The sequence below is a fragment of the Cavia porcellus genome, unplaced genomic scaffold (genome assembly GCF_034190915.1).
Source record: "Cavia porcellus strain 051 isolate PalLab524CR breed Dunkin Hartley unplaced genomic scaffold, mCavPor4.1 scaffold_1, whole genome shotgun sequence".
Lineage (NCBI taxonomy): Eukaryota > Metazoa > Chordata > Mammalia > Rodentia > Caviidae > Cavia > Cavia porcellus.
The window spans coordinates 130,060,325-130,078,371 of NW_026947484.1; the positions used below are offsets into that span (position 1 = coordinate 130,060,325).

An 18,047-nucleotide genomic window follows, 5' to 3' on the forward strand; every position below is an offset into this window, starting at 1 on the left:
TAATAAAGTATCCTTTTGCTGTGTTATACCACTTCCCAGATTATTTGAGTTGAATCATCTTTGTGATTTTTCTTTTTGCTATTCAGAAATGTTTGATTTTTATATCACTTTCTTTTATGACTTCAGCCTTTTCTCTGAGACTATAAAATGAATATCCCTATGTTTTCTTCTCATGCTTATGGGATTTCATTCTTCAAAGTTTATAAATATCTCTGATCTATCTAGATTTTGTTTTGATGCAAAGATATATGATATGGGTCCAATTTTATTTTATTTTCCAAACAACTACAAAGCTTTTCCTGAAAGGCCACCTTTATCATATATTAAATTTACTTATTTTTGAAGACTTCTTACCGCAGGGTCAGAGGTTTACTAGGTATAAGAAATGATTTATGAGATGAATCACGCTGTTGAAGCTGGGCTTTATCCCACACTATTGTCCATTCCGTAAGGGTAATAGTGGCCAAGTAACAAGCAGATAAAACATGATTAATAATGCACTTTGAAACACTGTGTCCAAAGTTTCATCACCTTAATCTCACCAAGATGTTGCTAGTTATGGAGATATCGCCCCATCTTAACATATTGTAGTTTGAATTATAGCCTGCTTCCCTGGAGAGTGTTGTAAACTACAATTCATTTTTAGATGTGTTATTTTCACTTGGCATGGTCTATGGGATCTCTTCAAAAGTATTTAAAGTAAAAAAAAATCCAGTAAGACAGGATGAATAAGAAAACAAAATGTATATATTTAGAAGAAATTGGGCTTCAAAGAAAACCCCTTTGCTTTACAGAATTAATCATTTCCTTAATGGTTGTATATCCAACCAACTACCCACTCCACCACCAATGTAGTTTTTACTTTTTTCTAACATAACTTTGAAAAAATTTTAATGATTACAAGCCGTCCCTCCTCAGGGGCATGATCTGGAGGAGTCCACAACTAAGTTCGACCCCAAGACTTGGCCTAGAACTTGAAATAGTAGTTTCTTAGAACAAATATCTGGAATTAATGACATAAAGTACAAGATAATGCACTTTATGCATACACCTTCCTTGAAAGCCTTTTCTCACACCGTCATTTCTTCCTCCAACCTCACCTGAGTTCTCGGGTCCCCTGGTTCAGACTTCTCCCTTATTCGTGTGCATATGACTTCTTCATGAACATGTGAATTCTTTGAAGATATAGACTCAATCATTTTTAAATCACTAGCATGACATCTAGTAAAAATTATCAAAATGAAAGAATTAATCAAGTGCAATTACTAAAGAAGACCATGCTGGGACTGGGAATATAGCTCAGTGGCACAGCGCCTGCAAGCATGAGGTCATGAGTTTGATCCCAGGTAACAAAAGAAAAAAAAACAGAAGGAAAAAATGAAGGAAGAGAAGGAGGAGGAAGAGGAGGAAGACCATGTCAAGAGGTCTGAAAATTTTTAAGGGATAACTAATATATCTGGTCTTTGTGTTCAAAAAAGAGAGACCAACTCCTCTTCTAAGAAAAGAAAATGTGATTAAGTAGAAAGAGCATGTGCTTCAGAGAGAGAACACCTCAGTTCCAACCGCTGCTGTGTCCTTTACTTTGAGCAAGTCATTTCTTTTCTCTGAGCTTTAGTTCTCTGTGTTGTAAACTTGAAACAAATGGGATTGTAGATAATAGTTGGAAACTTTCACCACAGTATATGGACACATAGAGTGCAACTGTATTGTTACTATTTACAATTATTATCATTATTATTATTATTAAGAGGTATAGGGAGAATAGAGTGGATAAACTACTGTTACATTTGGAATTTAGGTAGCTTTGGAGGAGATAGATGGTTTCAGCATGTAATGGAGTAGGGTAGAGATATTCAGTAATTATGAAATTGACAGGAGCCACCAAGTACTGAAATTCTCCTCTGCTGGGCGCTTAGCACACAGCATTTTCTTAAACCTTTACAAGAAAATTTAACATCAGTGATATCACTCTGTCAAAATGAGGAAACTAAATCTTTCAGGATTATCTGAGTGTCCAGGTCATAGAGCTAGTAATTTGTTGAGTTCAAACCTAAATCCAGTTGATTTCAGAGCTTATTTCAAGTTTAACTCTTTTTCTGAATAACCTAGAAGCTGAGATATTCTGGGATTAAAACATAGATTAAAGGGGCTGGGGATTTAGCTCAGCGACATAAGCGCCTGCCTTTCAAGCAGGCAGTCGTGAGTTCGATCCCTGGTACCGACAAAAAGGAAAAAGACAAAAAAAAAAAAAAAAAAAAAAAAAAACAAAAACAAAAAAAACCATAGATTAAAGATCTTCCAAGAACCTAGATAGTGAATTAACCTGTGCTAAAACACTGATTAAAATTATAAAACTACATAAGCCTGTTTGTCAGTTCCCTGTACTGATCTCTCCTATTGCCATAAATATGTCTCAGTATTTTAACCAACTGAAAAAAGTGAATGTGTAGGAGACGTTTCTATGGAGAAAAGACTTCCCCATACACTCATCTTTTCAGCAGCATGAAGTTACCAGTGGCTTCAGGGAAAATTGTCTTTGAGGGGACTTTCTTGGTCTTGCTGTGTTGTATCACATGAATACAGAATTTCATTGGATTGCCTTTTCCCAGCCCATATTAGATGTTTATCTTAGCATACCATACATTCTCAAAGCATGTGGGGCACGGAGGCACACCCCAGACATGGCTATTGTAAAGTTTCATCTGCCTGCGGCCTTTTTAATAACTTTCCCAGTGCGTAGGCTCATCTTACTCAACTCTTCACCATCACAAAATTTAGAACCTGATTCTTCTTACACATTGTTTACCAATGTCACATGAATCTTCTCTCCAGAGAGATGGTCTTAAGTATGTGCTGACCTTCACAGTTCCAAGAAAGTTGCAGAGCACTTCATAGGTACCCAGTGAGCATCCCCTCAGTTGAGAAGATAATTAAGCTAATACAGGACCACTAGGTGATCTGAGTGAGTCCAGCAACATCACCTCTTGGCCTCAATATGGCACGACATCTCTATTCAGGAGGGTTGAGGAATTGTGGAGCAGGAAAAACTCAGTTTATATATGCCTCCCTCAAGAAGGTCCTGCTGGAAATAAACATAACTTTCTCTGTGTGTCTCCACTGCAGGAGGGGCGTAAGGCATGGACACAAACTGGCTTCTCTGCAAGAGCTTTTCTAAAGGACACCATCTATTTACTCAGTAAATATTTACGGAGCAAAATGGGAGGAGGAAGGGCATTCCAGGGAGAGGAACAGTTTGAATACAGCTAAAAAGGAAAGAAAGCCAGTCACATATATGGATTACAGTGAATAGTAAAGTTTAGGACATAAAGTCTGAGAAGTAGGAGAGAAATAACCAAAAAGAGCTTTTGGTGCCCGATAAAGGAGTTTGAGTTAATTCAATGGGCAAGAGAGACTCAAAAAGTATTTTGAGCAAGGGGTAACATAATCAAAAGAGCTCACTAGGGAAATTAATTTGCCAATAGTGCTTATATTAGATAAGAATGAAGTTAATCATATAAAGCAGCCACTAATGCTTGATACTATGCACCTAATAATATGAAGCCTGTTTACATACTTGTCTCCCTTATTAAAAGTGATATATAATGCATTTAAGTTACAGCACCTGGCCCATGGCATTTTACAATTCTTGCAACCATCCTGTAGATTGAATGTTATTATTACCTCAATTTTGCAGATGATGTCTGAAGTTCAAAGAGGTTAAATACATTATTTTCAAGGTCAAAGGGCCACAAGCAGCAAAGCTAGGATTTTATTTTAGGTTGGTCTAACTCCAAAGCTGACTCTTAAGGCAGAGAAGTGTTAGGAAGATATTAGGAAGTCATTATAAAGTCTTGACAAATGTCAATGAATCTGGGAAGAGATAGAAAAGAGGAAGAAAAAATAGATATACAACTAAATTGTGGATGGGAAGTAGATATGAAATGAAAATTCTGTATAGAAAAAGTGGTCAAAGATCCAAGTTTTGGAGCATAAGTAACCAACAGAAAAGAAGAACCATACCATAACTCAAGAACAGGAAGCAAGGTACATTAAAAACTGTTCTGAACAAGCCAGGCACGAAGGTGACACCTAAAATTCCAGCTACTCTGGAGGCTGAGGCAAGAGGATCACAAATTTGAGGCCAACCTAAACAATTTAACAAGAACCTATTTCAAAATTTAAAAGGCTGAAATGTAACTCAGTTTTAGAAAACTTGTCTACGGTGTGGAGGACACTAGATTCATCCCTCAATGGCCTAAGTAGGAAAAGATTGTAAATATTTGGAAAACCTTATACTCTCTTATAATTTCTCATTTTTAAGTCTTTATTGTGGTGAAATATACATAATGTAAAATTTACCATCTTAGCCATTTTTAGGATTTTTAAAAACATCTTAAAAAGCATGACGTTGACATCTAGCTTCTCTTCTCATATGTAAAAAACTGGGGAATATCACTTCATCTTAACAAATAGAAATCTCAGCAAATAGAAAAATCAACAATTCTGCTTGGATCTAACAAATAAGTGAAATCACAGGATAAAAGTGCCACCTCCCAGACTGGAAAAACACATACATAGAATCACAACTGACCAAAGCAGAAAACTGTCCAGTAACCTGGGAAGGAAAACTGAACCTGTACGAGATAATTTATAATCTACATGTATCTTTGTACTTAAAATGAGTTTCTTGTATATAATTGGTTGCTTCTGATTCATTCTGGCAATCTGTACTTAACTGATATTTAAAGTGATTATTAATATAGTTGGGTTAATGTCTACCACAGTTGTCACTATTTTTAAAAATTTTTTTTGTTTCTGTTTTCCATCCTTTTTCTGCCTTTTGTGGCTTTAATTGACCATTTCCTGTGATTCTTGTGATTCCTGTAATTCCATTTTCTCTTCTTTGTTAGTATACCAATATTTTTTTAAAAACATTTTTTTTTCAGTGCAGACTAACTTGTGAGATGTAAAATCCAGAGGGTCTAAATTGGACGTGGGGTAGCGACAGGAAGGTAGCGGTTTTGGGGACTTTCAGCTCAGGAGTTCTATGCAATTCACACAGAGACTGTGTAAAAAAAACCTTCTCAGCCTTCTGGGGGAAAAGCAACCAATTTAAACACAAATTCCACAGCATCTTGTTCTTAATAAGGCCTGCCCTCAAGGGAGTCTATTTTCCCAGAGCTTAATATAACCAACCTGAATAAGGGAATAGCCAACTCTAGCTCTAACTATCCTGTTAAGGATAGTTAGGTGTGTGTGCGGGAGGAGACTGGAGAAGGGCTGTGAGGGTCACTGTTCAGAATCTAAAGACAGTAAAAACTTGGTTTGTAAGCATAATTCATTATAGAAACATGCTTGTAATCCAAAGCACTTGTACATCAAGGCAAATTTCCCCATAAGAAATCATGGAAATTCAGATGGCTGTTCCACAACCAAAAAATATTCACATAAAAAAGATTACAATACTGCAAAATAATACAAAAGAGTGAAGAAAATACAAAATATAAAGAAAATAAACAAATTAACTGCACTAGCCTTTAAAAACTTTTGTGGCTGGTGTGAGAGAAACAAGACAGGAGAGTTATTCCCTAGGAAGACTTTCACTGCCCCTAACAGAATCACGGCTATCTATTGGTTCAGTGAAATCTTTTTGTTTTTGCTTAACAAGGAAACTGTTCAGTGACACTTGCTTTTGCCTCCTTTTGAGGATTCTCAGAAATGTGACACTAAATTGTCATTAAACATATTCATCAATTAGACTGCTACACCCTTACTCAGGTGGTGCTTTGCTACAAAATTTTGCACTGCTTTCCATATTTCACACCTCTCCTTACAGTTGCTTGAAGTGAGGGATTCCTTCACCTTTTTCTTCTCTGCAGAGCATATTTCTGTAACTTCTTGCTCTTGGGAGACAATCACCCACAATCCTTCAGAGAAAGAAAAAGTGTGTTGAGGAGGGGGAAGAAAAGACGTAGAGGGGCTTGGTTGTGATTATGTGACAGGCAGTATCGTGTACAACCCCATATTGCAAAATATTTCTCATCTATCGGGTTAAAATTTATTAAAGATGTTTGTTCATCTTGCAGAGCACTTGCAAAACAAGTCAGTTGCAATCCAAGGTTTTACTGTAAATGGAAAGATTATTCCATGGTTATGGAATACTCAATAATATAAACATATACTGCATGTATGTTTAAGTGTATAGGATTAATAACCATATTTCTAAGTTTTTGTTGGATAGTTGAACAGAACTGGTTGCAATCTCACTGTTTGAATCCCCACTTTATATGCTCCACTTTAGTATCTTGAATAACTATTTGTAAGAAGACAATCTGTAATCATCAACTAGTGATTTCTTACTGTTTATTTTTCTTTGAAATTATGTATTATTTCTACCCATTTTCTGTTTTGTTCAGTCTTTCTTTAAATTAAATTTAAAAAAAGACACTACAATACCCAGTGCTGATCACGGAGTGTCATGACGTGAAATCCAGCAATACTATTATTCTTTGTTCAGAATGATTTTAACCTGCTTTAGTTTGTTTAATCTAAACACAAATGAAGATATGGATAACTACATGTATGTTTAAGTGTATAGGATTGACAATCATGTTACTAAATTTTTGTTGGACAGTTAAACAGAACTGGTTGCAGTCTCGCTGTTTGAATTCCCACTTTATATGTTCTATTTTTGTATCTTGAACAACTATTTGTAAAACGACAATATGTAAACATCAACTAGTGATTTCTTACTGTTTATTTTTTTCTCTGAATGTATGTATTATTTCTACCTATTTTCTGTTTTGTTTAGTCTTTCTTTAAATAAAATTTTAAAAATATCAACATATACATTCCTCCCAAGTTGACATATATCAACATAACTCCAAACTAAAATGCTAATAGATTATTTTTTTATATATTGATCAATTTATTCTAAAGTTTATTTAGAAAGACAAAAGACCTAAGGGTCATGACAAAGCACAAACAACTTTTAGAAGAGTGAAAGTATTTCATATGATACTGTGATACACGGCATTCACAATGTCATATACATTGGTGAAAACCCATAGAATGTACACTGCCAGTTTAAAAAGAATTTAGGTGATGTGTTAGTGTACATTTGTTGATTAGAACAAACATACTGCTCCTATGAGAAAGCAGAGTGTGTATGAAAAGTCTCCTATGGTCTGTCCAGTTTTTCTCTGAACCAAAACTGGTCTAAAAACTAATCCATTTTTTTAAAAAAGTAACACTAAGTTGAGTTGATATGTATAAGTGTGTGCAAATTTATATATTATAGCATATGTAGGTATTTGTGTAACCCAAACTATAATCAGAATACAGAACATTCCATGACTCCCCAAACTCTCCCTTTGCAATTACACCTTCTCTCTACTTCTGACGCTTGCCAACCTTACTAGATAATTGCTTTGTCTCCCTTACTAGTTAATGTCCTGTATCAGACAATATATAACTTTTAAGACTGGCTTCTTTCACTCTGCATGATGCTTTTGTGATACACCAAAGTTATTTCATGTATTGATAATTTTTCCTCTTCCCCTATTGTGTGGATGAACCACAGTCATCCATTTACTTATTGAAAGACATCTGAATGCTTGACAATTATGGTTATAGCAGCTATAAATATTCTTGTGCTTTTTTTTTTTTTTTTTTTTTTTTTTTTTTTTTGCGGTACCAGGGATTAAACTCACGACCTTGAGCTTGCCGGGCAGGCGCTTATGCCACTGAGCTAAATCCCCGGCCGCATTTTCTTGTGTGGACATAAATTTTCATTTCTCTAGAGTAATTATCTAGAAGTGCAATTGCTGTGTCATATGGTAAATTATGTGGGGTTTTTTTGTTTGTTTCTTTTTGTCTTTTTGAGACAAGGTCTTGCTATGAAGTTCAGGCTGGTCTTGAGCTCAGTTTGTAGCCTAGGCTGATTTTCAACTTGCAATGGTCCTCCCGCCCCAGTCTCCCAGATTATAGGCATGCGCCACCATACCTGGCCTTATGTTTCATTTTATAAGAAATTGTCCAGCTTTTTTAGTGGCTGTAAAATTTTGCATTTTCACCAGCAATGTGTAAGAGTTTTGAGCACGCCCTTATTAGCATTGGATATTGTCAGATTTTTATCTTAGTCTTTTTGATAAATAAATCATGATAGTTCATTGAATTTTTACCTGGTATTTTTCTAATGCTACTGATATTGAATATCTTCTTTTTTTTTTTTTGCTTTGCATATTATCTTTAGTCAAATGTTTAAATCTGAATCATTTCTGATTAGATTGTTGGCTTTCTTACTGTCAAGTTGTGGAGTTCTTTATATATGCTCAAATCTTTTGTTGAATATATGATTTGTAAGTATTTTCTTTTAGTTTATAGCTTGTGTTTTCTTTTTTATTTGTGGTGTTGAGAATCAATCCCAGGGCTTTGTCAATGCTAAGCAAGCACTCTACCACTGATCTACATTCCAACCCTGTCTTTCATTGCATTGTGCACTGTAAAACAATATTTTCCCTTTGATGAAGTCTAATATATTCATAGTTTTCTTTTATGGAGGATGTTTTTCTTATGTCTTAGAACACTTTGCCTAATTACAGTTATTAAGATGTTCCTCTCTTTCTCACTCTCTCTTTGTAGTTCTATGTTTTAATCTTCAGATCTTTAACCATTCTGAACTAGTTTTTGTATAAAGAGTACAGTTTAGGTAGTTTACTTGTCTGCATAGAGGTCCAACTGCTCCAGAGAAATTTGTTGAAGACTATCCTTTCCCCAGTGGACTGTTTCTGCATCTTTGTAAAATATCAAATGATTATATTTGTGTGCCTATTTCTAGACTCCCAGTTGAGCTGTGTCTCTCTTTTTGTCTATATCACACTGTTTTAATTATTGTATCTTTGTAATAAGTCTTAAAATTAGATAGTATGATTTATTCAACTTGTTCTTTTCCAAAATTGTTTTTACTAGTCTAGTTTCTTTGCCTTTCTGCATAAACTCTGAATCCACTTGTCTAGGCCTACTAAGGGTTTTTATTAGAGTCGAACTAAATTTATTTATCAATGGGAAGAGAAATCTATATCCTAGTGAGTCTTTCAATTCTCTAATCTGGTATATCACTTTGTTTAGAACTTTTTTTTTACTCCTTTCATCAGTGTTTACAATTTTCATTGTACAGACCCTGAACAATGTTTTGTGAGATATTTATCTAAATGCATCATTTTTGGCTATTTTAAATGGTATAAAATTTTTCAAATTTTGTTTTCCAACTTTTATTGCTAGCATCTAGAAGTGGCTGACTTTTATGTTCTGACTTCACACCTGCAACCTTGCTAAATTTGTTCCTTAGTAGTTAGGGTGAGTATGAGTGTGTGTGTGTGTGTGTGTATGTGTGAATTTTTGGACTTAATAACAATCATATCATCTGTGAATAAGATGTCTTATATCTTACTTTGCAATCATTTTGCTCTTATTTGTTTTTTATCATAGATGTCAAGTTTTGTTAAATATATTTTGTGCACTATGGGTTCATGTTTTGTTTGTTGGTTTGTTTGTTCAAATGACAAATATGGGAATCACACTGATGGACTTTCAAATACAGTGGTACCTCACTTCACAAACTTTCCTTTCCATGATTCTGATCACAAGCCAAATTGGGCAAGAACCTAATCAGATTTCCCCATATGGTCAACACTGAACCTACCTAAACCACTGAATTTGGTTTTTGACCAGAATCATAGAAAGAACAAAGTTCACGAACTGAGATACTATTGTATCAAATCAATATTATTCCTTTTTATATATGCTGTTGGATTTGATTTTCTAGTATTTTTTAAAAAGATTTTTATGTTTATTATCCTGAGAGATACTGGTTTGTAGTTAACTTTTTTCATTGTGTCTTTTTGGGGGAGTGTGTGTATAATATCCTGTTAATATGTCAATCCTTTGTTTTAAAAGGGTTCAATTATTAATAAGGATTATGGAAAAATCCCATAGATGACACTTTCTGGCTTTTGGGCTGGTACTGTTTGCTGGTCTACAAATTGGATATGATCTCATGTTTTGCTCCTGAATCCAAAATATAAATAGGAGTTACATTATTCTCAGTGATAACTGACTTTTGCAATCTCACTCTCTTTTTGCCAATTATAAAAACTTGTTTCCCAGATAACATGTTTTCAATGATTGATGCAACAAATATTTATGTTTTCCTACAGCTGCACTATCAATTTGGTTACTTTTTGTTCTATTTTGTAGTCACACCAAAAGCAAAATTTACCAACCTGCTCAGCCAAGACCTCTTTGCAGGTCACAACTGTATAGAGAGCCCAGAGTATCTGCTTTCTTTTTTCTCCAGAAAAGTACAGACAGTGCAGGTAACCCAGTGCTGTAGGCAAACATGGCATTCAGCTATACAAACTGCCCATCTGCGGCCTATGGTCACTCGGGCAAAGGCACGTCCAGGTTGTTCAGCCGTGACAGAGGAAAGCTCTGCTCCAAGTGGTGGGAAGAACAGAGGAGAAGTTAGTCATTCATTTGTATTGTTATATTTCTTTTAAAAATTATTTTTACATTTTTCCCTAAAAATTAAATGGGTATCATCCTAATGTAAAGGTATGATATGAAATAAAGTGGAAAATTAGTAATAAATACATTCAAATAATTAAAACTAATGTAGTACTTTCTATGTGACAGGTAGTGCTCCAAGAGCTTTACATTATGTCAGCTGATTTAATTCTGACAAAAAGAACAATACAGTGAGTTCGCTTGTTATCTTGATTTTACTGGGAAATTATTATAAGCAGAGCTTCAGTATAATATGGATAGTACCATACGTGCATTTTTAAAAAATCTACATACCATGTGGAGATAACACTCCCTACTCTAGGCTTGGAGTGTGAAAGTGAGAAATGACATAGAAGATTTTCATTTTTGTTGCACATATATCTGTTTGTTGAATTTTAAAAATGAGTATGATTATTTTGTAGTAAAATTTTCTTCAAATTATTTAGCAAACAATAACACATTCATTGTAGAATTTTCAGAAAATGAAAATAAGCAAAAATGAGAAAATAAGTGATGTGAGAGGCATTTTGATATTTACCCTTCAGTTCTCTTTTTTATTTGTATAAATATGTGATTTCACATTCACCAAAAAATTGGCTTGCACTGTGATGCTGTTTTAAAAGCTGCTTTTTTTTCAGCTAGCAAAATTATCATTCCATGTCATTAAATATCCTTCCGCCTGGTTATACAGCATTGCCTTTTGTATGGCTTACCAAACTTTTACTCATTCACTGCTGAATTTTTCTTTTGCTTTTGGAAGTGTAACAGGATGATTAAATATTTAATGCGGTAGAATAGCCTGATTGAGAAACTAGCCATATCTGGTTTTCTTGGCTGTGGACTCTTCAGAAAAGAATGTGAAGAATTTTCCCCACATCCTCCCAAGAGAGTGGCCAAGTTTTCAAGACTGAAAGGTCAAAGAGGTTTAGAGGTGGATTTCTAGTGGGAAGGTGGGAATCAGCTTACCTGTGAGCAACAGCTTCCAGCCGGAGGGTCCCAGAGGGTCCACAAATCCATAAGCTGAGATGCAACTGGACTGCACTCCCTTCCTGGAGCTGGAAAAACCTACTATATACATGGCTGTGAGGAGCTGAAAGAAAGACCACCAAGTACCCAGCCGCTGAGAGATTGTGATAAGCAGGCAGCTCACCAGCCTGCCAGGAGAAGCAATGCACACAGCAAACGACCTGCATTCCACAGGTAGCCCAGAGAGCAGCTCCCTAATTCAGGACCAAGCACTCTATTCCTATCAGACCAAGACTTTGTATACTTGGCTGGAGCTTTTTAATTTTGTTTTATTTTTGGTAAAACCAATTAGCCAAGGAAGAAGCCCTAGTAATGATATTAGACTTCTTACCATCTGAAAATGAGCTTTGGGACCAGATTTAAATAAATTTGGAAAAATAAAGAAAATGGATGTTTCTGTCCTGTCAAGTGTCATAGAGCTGTTCACTCCTTGTTTGTAAACAAAACCATGGGGAAGTCACATGGCAGGATCTCTGTGCTCATCTGTGACCACTGGCTGCTCACCTCTGAAGCCAAATGTCTTCTTGGCACACCAACAAAGTAGAAGGTCTGTTGGTCAGGCAGCGCCATGAGTTAAGCCTCAGGATTAAGGGACCTGAATGAGGCCAAGACAGCAAGGGTGGTGTAACCTGAGTCTGGTCCTTGCTGTATCATGACTGCTTTATATCTATGAATGAGTTTCTATGCCTCCACTTACTGATCTGTAAACTCTTAACCAATGAGTCTTTTTGTCACTTGACAGTCTTTGATATTCAGGAAATCTAGACAAACTCACTCATCCATGGAAACTGTAAACAGTCCATATTCTCTCATATCCTCCAGCCAAATCAAATTGCTGGGCATGTTCAAGAAGATAGCCTAAACTTCATGCCTCTGTGATTTTGCTCTTGTTAATCCTTCTAGAATGAGTGTATCTCATTTTTGCCTGTGGAATCCTACTCATCTTTTATGGTTGATACATTGTGTCAACCTGAGAAGTTTAGAAGTTTTACTGAGAGACTCAGCAGGGAGCCAGGATCCTTACTTTGTAGATGTCCTTATCCTGTGCAAGAGAAAGGCACAGAGATTTTGTGAATGCTACACCTGCCCTGGAGGGGAGGAGTGGCCTGTATACCATAGAAGGGAAGAAAAGAGGCTTACTCTCCCTCCTTTTGCTCTCGCTGCTGCCTTGAAGTATTGTCCCAGTGCCATGCCACCTTGCCTTGGAGCCAGCTGATTATGGACTGAAACCTCCACAAACAGGGAGCTAAATAAATCTTTCTTTCCTTCATTTTTGGTGTCAGTGTTTTGTCCCAGCAATGAGAGAAAAGTAACCAAGACATTATCCTTTAAGACTAAACAAAATGACTCTCACCAGGTTGCCCATTCATTTCATGGGAAGCCATCTTTCTGTCTTTTTCCACAGGCATCTTATGCCTATAGCAGTCATTTGGGTACATTTTACAAGCTCCCTGAAGGCATTCTTCATTAATGTATCCCCATAGGACCTAGCTCAGGATTTAAAGAGTTACGATGCAGCCAAATGTTTGTGGGACTAAACTTGGGACTGGGGCCTAGGCTTGGATGCAGTCCCAGGCTATTTCAGGCCCTAGAATGGGTGGGGTAAACGCTATGGCTGGAAGATAAAAGTCCTGAGTAGGAATGTGGCCTGGGCTTCACTGACTGGAATAGACTCTATGCCGACACCCCCTGATGCCTCCTTGTCCAGCCCCTTTAGGAACAGGAAAACACTGTGTTCTTGCAATTCTCCTAAGCCCCTTGGGCCTTTAGGGCCTTCACTGCACCCATTCCTCTCCTGCATTCCTATAAAGAGGACAAGGCCCAAACAGGTCTGCTGGAAATGGTTGGAGGGACTCTGGGGACAGGCCAATGTCTAAACTCCTGGTCTCTGCTCAAGCTGCACTCCAGTTCTGAGCCTAAATGTCTGTTGACCCTTTGTTGGGACTCTGTTTGGAGTGTAGAGGTGGCATGAGCTCATGCTGGAGGCTGGAGAGCTCTGTCCTCACTGCTGCAGAATGGGACAAATGCTGAGGGTGGGGATGAGGGAGTTTAACTCTTTTCCCGGGGATGCACCAGGCTCACACTGGGGATGGTGGAGACTTCAGCTATTAAGAGGCTACCCAGGCTGAGCCCTTGAGTATAATGGACATTTCCAAGATTAAGGCAGACAGGAACAAGGGTGAGCCTTGGGAATCATGTTGGCTGCATAGAGGGTTGGGATGGTGAAATGGTTAATGGTTTGTTGAAAAACAGGGAGAGTTCCTCCTCTAGGGGCCCAGCTGGCTGCAAAGCCAAGGGTAGAGGCTCCAAGGGTGATGCAATGAGTCCCGCCCTGTACACCAGAGAGGGTGAGGAAGGCAGGCTCCCACCCAGCAGCAGCCTCCACACCATCAGCAGTTGACCACTGTCTCTCCTGTGACTCCAATACACCAGCCACAAGGAGGGAATGTTGGGGTAAAGGGAGAAAAATCTGACTGACTGGGGTTTGGGAAATTGCTGCTTCTGCCTGCCATGTTCTGTCTATCCTGAGGGCCTCAGCTCTAGCATAGACAGCTGCCTTCGCTTCACCCTGGAGTCTGACAGAGCCTCAGGAATAAGGAAAGTAAATATGCAGTGTGCTCAGGAGAAGGACCTCTCAGCACGTGGCATGTAGTAGGAGGAGCTGTCATCTCTGAGAAGGTATTGAGGGATGCAGATTTTCTGATAATATTCTGCTCTTGACACCAAGACCCATGAGGACAGGAACTGTAGCTATCTTGTTTCCTGCTGGATCCCTGGTACCTAGCACAACTCCTGACACACAGCCAAGGCTCAATAAAATAACTGAGCAGCCAGAGGCTGAAGTCCAAGGCAGTTTCATAATTCCTGCTCTTATGGTAAACTAACACTTACACACACATGCATGAACACACACACACACATACACATAGGTATAGGACAGAATACACAAAGAAGTACAAGGAGTCATCAGAACAGATTCTTTCAATGTTGTTTACAATTACTGTGTCTTACCAGCCTTAACATTAATAGCCTGCAGCTTTGGGAATTGAAGAAAGATATATCAGGATCTCTGGTCCAACCCAGTAGAAAGCATTTGAGGAAGTTTCCAGAAAAGTACACAGCAGCCAGATCCTAGGGCCAGGTTGGATCAAGGCAGTGGCAGTTGCCATGGGTGGGGAAGTTACAGCCTTCTTTCTCAAGAAATCATGATCCAAGTACAAACAAGTACTCAATTCCAGCAAAGACCATCCTTTCTGGCAGCAAGCTGATTTCTAATTATTCCTGTCATTCTGGAAGGCTGGGCACAGAGAGAACTCTAAATTCTGAACAGTAAGTCCTTTACCATCCAGATTTTTAGGTGGGAACTCACATTTTAGTAACTTATATACTCATATGTACAATCTTTGCAACTTCCTCAAAGCTCTTTGATGTTTATTATCTGAATGGATTCAGTCATCACAGGCCCCAGTAAAGAGCTATCATTTTGTGCAACATGAGGAGACAGAGGTCCAAAAAGGTACAGAATCCCAGTAGCCAAATTAGTAGCAGAGTTAAGATTTGAGCCCACATCTCCATCCACCTGATCCACTGGTTCCTCCACACCCAGTGCCCCCCCCCCCCGATCTAGTTATTGTAGGTTCTTGAGTTCCCCCGTATAATACCTCAAATATCCTATGAGTGGAAGCTATTTTACCCAGTCATTGTTTACAGTCAGGACAACTGACCCTGCTACTCCTATTCCTTCTCCGTTTCTCTGGCGTGGCCTTCTGCTGTGACCCAACTTTGCCTGTTTTGCTTGAAAGTCAACCACACCCACACCCCCACTCTCAAACACACATACTCAATTCTATTGCACCGAGTTGGAAACAACTCAAATGCCCAACAAACGGAAAACTGCTACGTAAACTTACCAAAGGAATGGATGGAACACTTGGGTGACACAGACAGTGAGAAGTATATAAACTAGCTCTGCATGTGGTAATGTGTTTTTGAAATACTGCAATTTGAACAAAGAAAAACAAAATGACAGGTGTGCACTGATCAAAGAAATGTAAAAATGTGCTTCTGAAATCAGTAAGAACCATAAGCAAACTCAGAGAGAGGAAAAGAGAATTTTTTTCTCTTCCTGGGGTTTTCTTTGCTATAATGTTCAAAAGAATAATAAATAGAAAATGATAAATATGGTAAGTGCCTTCCTGCTGGAACTGCAGAAAGGGAAGACTAGAGGCTGGGACTAGGGTGTCAGGGGGAAAGGTCCCCCAGAGGCAGCTGGCAGATTATCCACTTGGAGCTCCGGAGACATTCTTCGTACAATTTACCATGTCAGTAGTGCCTCCCACAGCTGCATGACACAGCCCTTTGTGGTCACAAGAAGAAGTCTGCACTTCTTCAGAGAGGGCTTGTCCATTGTGCAGAGACGGAGGAAGAGCCACTCTTTTGGTCATCTATTCCCATTACACTTCTTGTCAACCATGATCACTGCAGTTTTTTTGCTGGTAAGAGGTGAATGGCCTCCAGGGCAAGCACAGCTTTCCTATAGCCAAGTGTCAGTTTGGCAGGGAGCAGACAGTGTCAAAGGCACAAACTAGTCTCCCCTGAGACTGAGAGACGGTACTGTGCAGACACATCTAACCCACAGGACTCAAGCTGACCTCGCTTCTCAACAGCCCCTCCCTGAAGACCTTGTGCTCCTCCTGTGCTTCCCAGCACAGTGGTCACCACTGCCACTAACCAAAGTGCGCAAAGGGCCACGGGGCCTGGCTCTGGCCTTCACACTGCGTGCTGCTCCCCACTGCTCCCCACACTGAAGTACTAACGGCTCTGGTGATGCACTAAGCTGTTTCGTTCCCTTACCTTTTTTAAGGTTATTGCCTCAGCCTGGGGTCTGACTCACCTCCCTCTATGAAGTTTTTCCTAGCCATCCTCTCAGCCCCACAGGACCCCTAATCTCCATCAACTGTCCCCAAGATAAAGATCAGTGCTTCATCTTACCTGTTTTATGCAACCTCTGACAGTGACTTCAGCATTCAGGACAGTCCATGTATCACTTCATGGAAGCAATACATTCTGAGAACTGCATCCCTGAGTGGTTCATCATTGTGTAAACACAAGTGGGTACAATTTACTACACACCTACACTACATGGTATGGCCCACTGCCTCGAGGCTACAAACCTGTGTACCACCTTCCTGTGCTGGACACACTAGCCCCTTGTAACACAGATGTGTTTATATCAGCACCCCCATAAACGTGCAAGTCATATATCACACTATTCAATTTGAGCTATTTTACTTCCATTATGGGACATAACTAATCTGCTGATGACTGAACCATTGTCATATAGCATGTGACTGTGTTTCATAAGAATAAATGAATGGGTGTTTAGGACAGATATTTGAGTGGATGAAGAGTAGATTAAATCAACCAGATCAAGTCCACAAGTGAAATCTCAGGTCTACAACATTTCTGGTGAGAGTGTCTCTCAATCATATCTATCCCCAGGCCATTTCTTTCTACAGCAGGATTCCCTCTGGTCTTCAGACCCCTTGAGAACATATCATTGTCACACACAGCGGGCATTCCTGGTCTCTATTTCCTACTCTTCTCAAACACTGGGTCGTGGAATAGTTGTCTCATTTGTACATGAACTGTGCTCTTCCAGAGAGGTGAGCTTACTAGTAGAGACACTGTCAGGGGGGGCGGATAGCTAAAAAAAATCATTTTATGTATCCATGAGCAGAGAGCCGTCTCCTTAGTTGGGCAACGTGAAGCCATCTTCAGGTTGGGCAAGATGGGCATGCAATGCTTCCCATGGATGTTATGTTGCCACGCTCCCTGGCTGGGTGAACCCTTTGATCTCTAGTCCATTTGCAGTGGGGGATGGCAGCCACCCGTGTCTTCTGCAGTGGCAAGTTTCCAGGAATGCCTGGCACTGGTCTAAAGTGAATCACAGAAGCCTCCTTCCTCTCCACCAAGAGAGAAAGTACTGCCCTTCCTGCTTTAGTCTGAGCGTCCCCAGCTCCCTTGGGCCAGTTCATCTCTCTCCAGTCTGGCTGGCACTCAGGTAAGTGAAGTCTGGCCAGCTGATCTTCTTGGCCCACAGCACTAAATAAGATTCTATCTACTTCCAATCTGCCTCTGTTATAGTCTTACTCAGTGACAGGAGCACTGTAGGCCTGGCCTGAGGGCAACCCTTCATTTTCTGATTCTGGAGAAACACAGGAAAGAATATTCACCACCTGGGTACTAAAATGCACAGAAAATTGGGGACTGACAGACAATAAGAATTTAAAAATTCAAATCCAAAAGGCAAATAGACACATCTGTTTTCTAAAAATAATAGTAACACTTATTATCTCACTTGTTTTTCTGTTCAAGGGACTTGGACTTTTTTCCTCCATTCCAACTAGGCTCTGTCACTAGTATAGAGGAAGTAGGTATGATCTGTGGGCTCT

The 18,047-nt window shown here is 38.8% G+C and overlaps 1 long non-coding RNA gene across 1 annotated transcript; it reads right to left on the bottom strand.

Annotated features, from left to right (window-relative positions):
• Positions 1–5,341: 5,341 nt before the first annotated feature.
• LOC111754247 (uncharacterized) lies at positions 5,342–14,973 on the bottom strand. The gene is made up of 3 exons (XR_002788945.2): positions 11,533–14,973; positions 10,284–10,491; positions 5,342–5,927 (listed from the first exon to the last, which is right to left on the bottom strand). It is a non-coding gene; the product is annotated as an uncharacterized LOC111754247 (long non-coding RNA).
• Between the last annotated feature and the right edge of the window lie 3,074 nt (positions 14,974–18,047).